This window comes from Podarcis pityusensis (assembly GCF_964106645.2).
Source record: "Podarcis pityusensis genome assembly, chromosome: 14".
Classification (NCBI taxonomy): domain Eukaryota; kingdom Metazoa; phylum Chordata; class Lepidosauria; order Squamata; family Lacertidae; genus Podarcis; species Podarcis pityusensis.
Genome location: NC_138039.1, coordinates 18,006,289 through 18,014,488, shown reverse-complemented (window position 1 = coordinate 18,014,488; position 8,200 = coordinate 18,006,289). Strand labels below are relative to the sequence as shown.

The 8,200-nt window shown below is 44.5% G+C and overlaps 1 protein-coding gene and 1 long non-coding RNA gene across 2 annotated transcripts in view; one reads left to right on the top strand and one right to left on the bottom strand.

Moving 5' to 3' along the window:
• Window positions 1-703: 703 nt before the first annotated feature.
• Window positions 704-5,278, bottom strand: LOC308463564. The gene is made up of 3 exons (XR_013979615.1): window positions 5,178-5,278; window positions 3,811-4,100; window positions 704-1,183 (listed from the first exon to the last, which is right to left on the bottom strand). It is a non-coding gene; the product is annotated as an uncharacterized lncRNA (long non-coding RNA).
• The window catches only part of RAB40C (RAB40C, member RAS oncogene family), a 39,587-nt gene continuing 36,605 nt past the window's right edge, over window positions 5,219-8,200 (top strand). Inside the window, exon 1 of the mRNA XM_080982054.1 lies at window positions 5,219-5,375. The gene's annotated coding sequence lies outside the window, so the exon portion shown is untranslated. The remainder of the gene's footprint in view (window positions 5,376-8,200) is intronic.

Genomic DNA, 8,200 nt, shown 5'->3' with positions numbered 1-8,200 from the left:
CATCCTCTCCTCCTCCTCGCCCACTCTCCAGCAGCCACCATGAGCTCCCCAAGGGAAGATGCCAGCAGCGGCCATGGAGAGGCAACAGGATGTTGCCTTGCCACCGCCATTGCTCAGGACAAGCACTGGTTCATCCACCTCCCTGAGCTTGGTTGCGCCAGCACTGGCAGGGGAAATGGAGACATTCCAGGATCAAATCAGACGCCGGGATGGCTTTCATAGTTCTGGGACTGTCCCTGGAAAATCAGGACACTTGGAGGGTATGGTATGGGGGACATAAAGGCCAAGATGCAGCATGTGAAAAGACTCCAGGAAGTTGTTGTTGCTTTTTAAAGTGAATGTGTTATAGGGCTTTTATTGAGGAGCATTTAGAACCACCCTTTTGGTGGCCTGGTGAGAGCGGAAAGGCCAGAAGGGTCACATTTGGCCCTGGGCCGGAGGTTCTCAACCCCTGTTTCATACATCAAGTGCCCATGTGCCATGATATATTCTGTATTTGAAAGGCTGTCCAGTCCAAGCTGGCGGACTTTAAAGATAAAAGGGGAGGGGTTCAGGGGCCTTGAAGTTGCCCATGCAGACTAAGCAGGTGCACAGGTCACCTGGTCATATTTGCCACTTCACTACATAGGCAGATTTTATTTTTTTAAGTTTTTTATTTATACAACAAGGAAAACACACACACACACACACAAATACCAAATTACACACAAATTACAAAAATAACCATAGGCACATAATTTTCTTAGCAAACAATAAAACATCTATTGGTCTTAACACTAAAGACCCAACCTCCCATCTATTCCATATTTCAAATTCATATTACTTTTTGCCAGTACACGCTTTTATCATAATTAAACTTATTCTCAATAAATCTAATTTCTTATATCTACCTTGCGAGTATTACTGAAGTTCCTCGAATGCTGCAACAGAATTTAAACTACTATATTTATTTTTCAGATAATCTTTGAAAACCTTCCATTTTGAAACAAATTCCTGTTTTGATTTATTCTTTATTTTTTCTGATAAACCATCTAATTTGGCATATTCTGTCAGCTTTTGGATCCAATCTTGTATAGAGGGGATTTCATTACTCTTCCATTTTGCTGCGATCAAAACATAGGCAGATTTAAGGGACCAGTTCACTTGCACTGGATGCTGAGCCAAGAGGGTCCTGCAGGGAGCGCTGCAACAATGACAAACAATGGAAGGTGAGTGGTAGGGGGCACCGAATTTTGGTGTCACATAGGGTGCCATTGAAATTTTAAAGCCCAAATCCCATCACTGTTCCCTGCTGTATCACTGGGTTGTATAAAAGTGCTGGTCCTACTCAGAATAGACCTACTGAAACTAACAGACATGCCTATCCCAGGAGTCATTAATTTCAAATGTTATTTTAGGCAGCAAAGGAGGATGGACTGTTGACAATTGCTCAATGGGCAGGGTGAAAGCCTGCAATCCTAAGCAACCTTACTGTGAATTTCAGTTGCGCTGAATCCAATGGAACATATTTCCAAGTAGGGATGGGGGATAAATTTAATTCAGTTCACATTTAAAGGCAAACCTACTTGATTTGAACTTTCCAAAACAACAGGCAAACTGAAACATAGCCATCCTTCAGGATTCACACTTCCCAGGATTTTGTAATGCGGTTCCCCAGCTGAGTAATGTGTGCAAAAATCCATATACTCTGGGAAAGTGCATAAATGTGCATAAATGCATGTATCAGTGAAAAGAACTTACAAAATGCATTATATTAGGGGAAAGTGTTTTGCAAAAATGTGCAGATTTGAATAAATCTGCTCTAAGATGCTGATAAAATCACAAACTGATGTGGCAGTATGGAGGACTGAACTTAAAATTGGGGGAGAAACAGAGAGAAGCCATAATGGACTGATTTGCACATCCTTATTTCCAAGTGTCTGTGGTTAGGATGAGGTTAGTGTGCCACTGCCAACCAGCAGGGGGCACTTGGTCCTTTTCTAATTCATCAGTACAAAAAGATGTGCCATGACTAAGCCATGAATGGATTAACCACAATGCTAACTAAGCTCTAGAGCTGACCTCCCAGACAAACTGAAGCCCCTGCTGGGGCATCAGTGTATGGGCTGGCCTGGATAATATTTTCCCCCAGTCTGGCCCACATGCTCCATGCAGAGAGCTCACATTCATATGCCAATCGGGATGAGCAAAACACAACACCACTTGATCAATTTTCTTACTATAGTCTAATAATCAACCATGTCATTTTGGCCTAGGCACATTGAATGCTGTGCAATTAAGCCATATTAGAACACTAGACGTGTGGGGATGTTGCAGATGGGACAGGTAAGGTGGGAGAGCAAGTGTGCGTCTCTGTAGAAAAGAGCTGTAGCTCAGCGAGCACCTAGTGCGCATGCAAGTCGCGTTGGTATCTCCAAGTAGAGCTGGGACAAACTCCAGTCTAGAACAGGAGAGACTAGAGCCACTGCCAGCCAACATAGCAGATGAGGGGTGGGGGGACAATTTTCAGTCTGAAGGTCACATTCCATTGTGGACAACCTTCTGAGGCCCAAAGGATGGGTGGGGCCAGATGCAAAAAGGAGCAGAGCAATAGAAGAGCCCTGCTGGATCAGGACCATGGCCCACCCAGTCCAACATCTTGTTCTTACAGTGGCTAACCAGATGCCCATGGGAAATCCACAAGCGGGACCTGAGCACAACAGCAATCTCTTCACTAGTGATTCCCATCAACTGGTATTCAGAGGCATACTGTCTCTGACAGTGGAGGGAGAAAACACAGCCTCCTTATCCTCAGTGAATTTCTCTAACTCTCTTTCTTTTGTCTGTCCTGAATCTTCCAACATTCAGTTTCATTGGATGTCCACAAGTACTAGGGTTATGAGAGAGGGAGAAAAATTACCCAATGACAACTTGACATTTTTGGTGCTTTTATTATTCAGGGAATTGGCTGTGTTTACTTCCAAGGGATGTCGCATCCACATTTTGATTACTCCTACTCAACGAATAATATCCTTAAAATAATCATGCAATAATATCCTTACGCTGTAGAATGTTGTTGCTTTGCAAAGGTAATGATTACCTTTTTAAGGTCAAATAACACTTTCAATTTCCTGCTCAGTACCTTCCTTTGCCCTCTACCTTGCCTGAATGTAATACTTAACCAGCCTTGAGAGATGTTAAGGTTTTGCAGGGTATGGGCCTATCCAGATTGATGTTTTATTGCAGGGGTATTCTGCAACATGTTCTTGTAATCCCAATAGTGCATTAATGATGGGTTTATTCTGTTTTAGTTTGTTCTGTGATGCTTTCCTAATGCTATAACATATTATTGCTATCCAGAAGGCCTGCAGAGCAACAAACGTGGGACAAAAATAAACCAGATTTGTGGTATAAAAAGTTACAGGATTTCCAGTTATGCGATATGCACTGATCAGAACTGAAGCCCCCAAACTTTTGCAGATGCAAGCAGTATTGAAAGCGGGATTATCTATGACCATCCCAATAACATTATGGAAACATAACGAATACAGAATTAAAAGGATTTCTGAGGAGCCTGTGTCACTGACATTTTTAAGATCTGCTTGTGCTGCTTGGCAGTCTTGCTGTGTGTGTTTTTTTAACGGTTTCTGTTGTCTAATTTGTATTTCATGCTGCATTTGTTTTTTTATTAGGTTTGAATTGTATTTTACTCTTTTCACAGAAAGCCACCACAAGGAGTCTGGTTATGGGGAAGCATATACATGTTGTAAACAAATAACCAACAACACTTAATAGAATTAAGGGATAAATTGTTATCAAAGCCTTTCTAACCTCAGCTTATGATATCTCTGATGTTCCATGGAGCTGTGCAATGCGAAACAAGGATCCTCTCTATTGTGTCTGTTGAGCCCTTGGATGAGCTGCAATAAAGGACAATCCTTTTTCCATGAAGGATGGCTTTTGAAATAAGGGACATCTGGCAACCCAACTGGGAAATCTCCCCTGCTGTAATAATCATCTCTTGTCCAGGCGGTGTTGTTGCAAACCGTAAATGAGGGTCTCTGCTCATCTTGAGAGTCCAGGGCTGCATGTAATCTATTCCCACCTCCTTTTGATTCTACCTTTTAAAAAAAAACCCAAACAGTTATTTCAGATTTTTGATGTGTCATAAGTATAAGATAAAAGCAAATAATAAAAATAACAAGCCATCAGCGTTATTTATTTAGGAGAGTGATTCACCTAATGCTTTGAAATATAATTGATTGACCAGCTGGGGCACTGCTTGGGATGAATTCCAGAGGGGTAGCAGTGACAGTCTGCTGCAATTAAGGGGGGGAGGAGCCTGATTTGTCAAATATGCACAGTTACTGGGAAGTAAGCTTAGTGAAGCTTCTCCTTGAAAATTAGCCCCATTGATCAGTGGGACTTGCACCTAAGTCAACATGCATAGAGTTGATCTGCACTGGCAGGCTGCTGCAGTCCTATAAATAAACCCTACTGCACATACACAGAATAATGTAGTTTACTTTGGAGCACCGGAAGTTGGGTGGGACCTTAAAGAATTCACACAACTGCACTGTCTTTACACGTTTCCTCAGAAGTAAGCCCCACTGGATTCAATGGGGCTTTCTCCCAGGCAAGCAACCATGGTAGGACGGATCGCCACCACAGTGTGTCATAAGCTTTTGTGCACCCCGTCGGCTGCCTAGTAAATATAATAATAATAAATGAGGAAATGCTTCATTACTGATGACGAGAGCTCTGCACTTCCAAGAAACCGATGCCGCAATGGATCTCGTTAGTCTTTCAAAGTGTCCAATCATATTTCTGTTTCCTATAAAACACGGTTCGCCCTCGCATATAAACTCTCACTCACTCTCTGCCTCTGACAGATTATAGCCAAATCCCAATCCAGGCAAGAGTAGGCAGGTGAGCGGCGCGTCCTTTCCCTCACGCGCCTGCACCACAACTCCCAGTGAGCTTTGCGCTAACTCGGGCGCTGCCGTCAGTGAACGGAGCCGGCGCGTTGCGTGTCGGGACATGTAGTCGTTTGTGGATTTTTTCCTCCTCGCGTTAAAGGTCTCGAAGGGAAAGTGAGAGGAGGCTTTTTCGGATGCCCCCTCGTGATAGGCCGCGCCAACTTGACGGGGCGGGAAGAAGGAAGCCTATATAATAGGGAAGAAGGTGGACTGACGTACGGGAGAGCCTATGGTGTGCCGGCAGTGTCGCTGGGCGGGCGGACCGTGAGGGGGAGGCCTGTGGCGCTTGTCTTCTTGTCCCGAGCTTGAAAGGAGGTGGAAACAGCAGTGGCGGCGGCGGCGGTGGCGGCGACGTTTGTCGTTGGAGACGCAACCTGAGGCGAGTCCCTTCAGCGGCGGGACAACCGAAGGAAGAAGGTGAGTGTCCGGAGCGGCGAAGGCGGCCGTCCTGGGCCTCCTTCGCTCGCTTCCTCCCGCCTCAGAATTTTACCTCAGAAGGACGACGACGCCCCTATTTCGAGCGGGGGGTTATGTTTTGTTCCCGCTCCCCGGCATAACCACACCTCGGAGGACTGCCGTGTCCCTCCTGGCGCCCAGTCCCTCCACCGCATTGAACACCTCCCCGCCCGGCTCAGTTTTTTGAGGCCTGCTTCCTCCGTAATGGTCTCCAAAAGTGTTTGTTTTCTGTAGTGGTTCTCTTCTTCATAACCTCTCTCACTCACGCACACGTATTCTTTCTTGCTTAAAAAAACCCCCAGCAACAACTTGGCACCCTTGACACGCGTCGAGGGGGATCCACACGTGCACACTCATACTTCTCTGGAAGGGAAGGGCGTGTGCTACCTTCCCATGTGTTGACTTGTTTGTTTCTTTCAGTAGAACCACACACCTCTGAACTTGGCACCCTTGACTGGCGCATGTGCCCCCTTCCTCCTCCTCCTCCTCCTCCTCCTCTGCTGGGAGGGATGGTGGTGCCTTGTTTCCTGCTCTGGCGTTATTTATCTTGCCCTTGTATTTAAGGACTAGCCTGGTAGCCATAGGTGGCTGGCAATTGTGTGCTGGGGAGCCCTACTCAGGTGAGCAGAGTTGGTGGAGAAGGGATGGGAAAGCACCCAGCATAGAAACTAAGAGGGGTGTTATAGGAAGTAAGTCCCCTTCTCTGTCCCCGGTCTGTCCCTCCTTTGCCAACCCTGAGTGGGCAAGAAAAACAAAATAGTAGGCTAGTAATTTTTACAAGGCTGCTTTATCTTTACTTCTCCCGCATGCAGAATGTTTATGGCTTGATTTGATTTGCAGGGGTTGCTGAAAGTGCAAACGGTCACTTGTGAGGAAGTCATGAAATGCTTCTTTTCTTCCTCCCCAAACTGAGCCCAGTGGATTGTGCATAAGCGCTAAATCTGTTTATCTTTACTGCAAGAGTCTTCTGCCTTAAAAAAAAAAAGTTGAAGTACGCTAGATAATGGGAGGAGAGAGGGAAAGTTCTGTCTTGTGGTTACAGAAGCTGGGTTGGCTGCCTCAGAGGTGCAAGTCATTGCTTGATGTTAACAGCTGTCAAGCAGTGGAAATGGGTGTGTGGATGCTCTGGGAGAGAGAAAGATATAGGAACCGCAGAAAAGTGGTGTGGGGTAGTATAATGGCCAATGCTGGTACAAAATTTAAACATACCAAGGCTCTTGGCCAAAACCTAGAAATATCTGAACACATTCTATTTAAACAGATGTTCTGTCGTGCTGTCCATTCCTCGCCTTTAATGCAATTTTATCTACAACATTAAATCACCCAGACCCGAACCAATAAAGTACATGAAGCACTTTGCATGCTTGAAAGCACTATTCAGATATTAAATATTTTTATTAAGTCCCCTATTCCCCACACTTGTTTCTGTTGCTTGTGTTGACCCTTTGGTGAGGCACCGTTTAATCTAGTTTCTATAATTACCATCCTTTAGACCCTTATCTGGATATGCCTGCCCCCTTGTTAAAATCTTGTTGTTTTTCACTGGGCCGCTAGATTAGTACTACCAGTACCAGCACAGAACAGAATTCTCAGCTTGCCCATAAATATACATAAGATGTTGCAGGAAGGGGGAAACCTGTTCTTTAGGCACCCTTTCCCTGATCAATAACAGGGGTTCAAAGACTAGTATGCTGCCACAAGCTCCTCTTCCATCAGCTCTTAGTCCCACATCCTTTACTACCCCACACTTCCTCTTGTAGACTCAGATACTGTATGTCTTCTGTTCTGTAGTCTGGTGTCCTGAACTTCAGCTTTGGTGCGGCATTCCTTTCTTTGCACACTTTCCAATCTCTGTGGCTTTGTGCTTTTGTCTATACCTTGGTGTGTGTGCCTTCCTCCTTCCCCATTTTTTTGGACCTCTCCCTTGCATGATACATACAAGTTCACACCCTTGTTAATTTAATGTTAAACTACCTCCCATTTCTCCAGTGGCTGACATGGAATATAATCTTACAATTTGCAAGCCTGTACAGAAACTCTGAGAACAATTAACAAATTTATCATGTTACAAAAACAGGTCACTAGAGTGTATTGGTGTAATCTGATTAATACAGACTGTTTGCCCCTTTATAATCCATTTATTTGGGAAGCATCTTGCTCTAACCTAAGTGGGTACTATGAATGGATTACAAAGGAAGAAAGAGTATTATGTTTCCAAGAGACAGGAGTTGGGAAAGTGACAATGGAATGAAAATATGGATATTACAAGAGTGTCTTAGGAATTCTAATTGCCCATCAGTGATCTGGGAAGTTAAATCTAACAGACCTGATTTCTTTCTTAATGTGTGTAATCTTGTCAGGATTCTTGAGATGTGAGCGTATGGACTAGAAAAGACTCTGAAAAAAGTGTAGGAAGCTTAAAATCAGCTGTGTGTTTCTGTGTATACAAATTACAGTTAGATATTGAAGAGGAACTCAATCTGTTGTTCCTGGCTCAATCTCTTCCTTTACAAGTGAGTGACTATACTTGTACCCCAATCTCCCCCAGCTTTAGTAACCTTCAGATGTTTTAAACACCATCTCCCTTCAACCCCAGCCAATATGGGCAGTAGTCAGGAATGATGGGAGTTGTAATCCAACAACATCTAGAGGTCACCAGGTTAGAGAAGCCTGCTATACCCAGTAGGTTTCATTACACAGTATATATCAGAGGCAGCCCCTTTCATGCTATGTGAATCCATCGCCAATAAGGTGTTTTGTACAGGTGCTGGCCACCTCCCCACCCC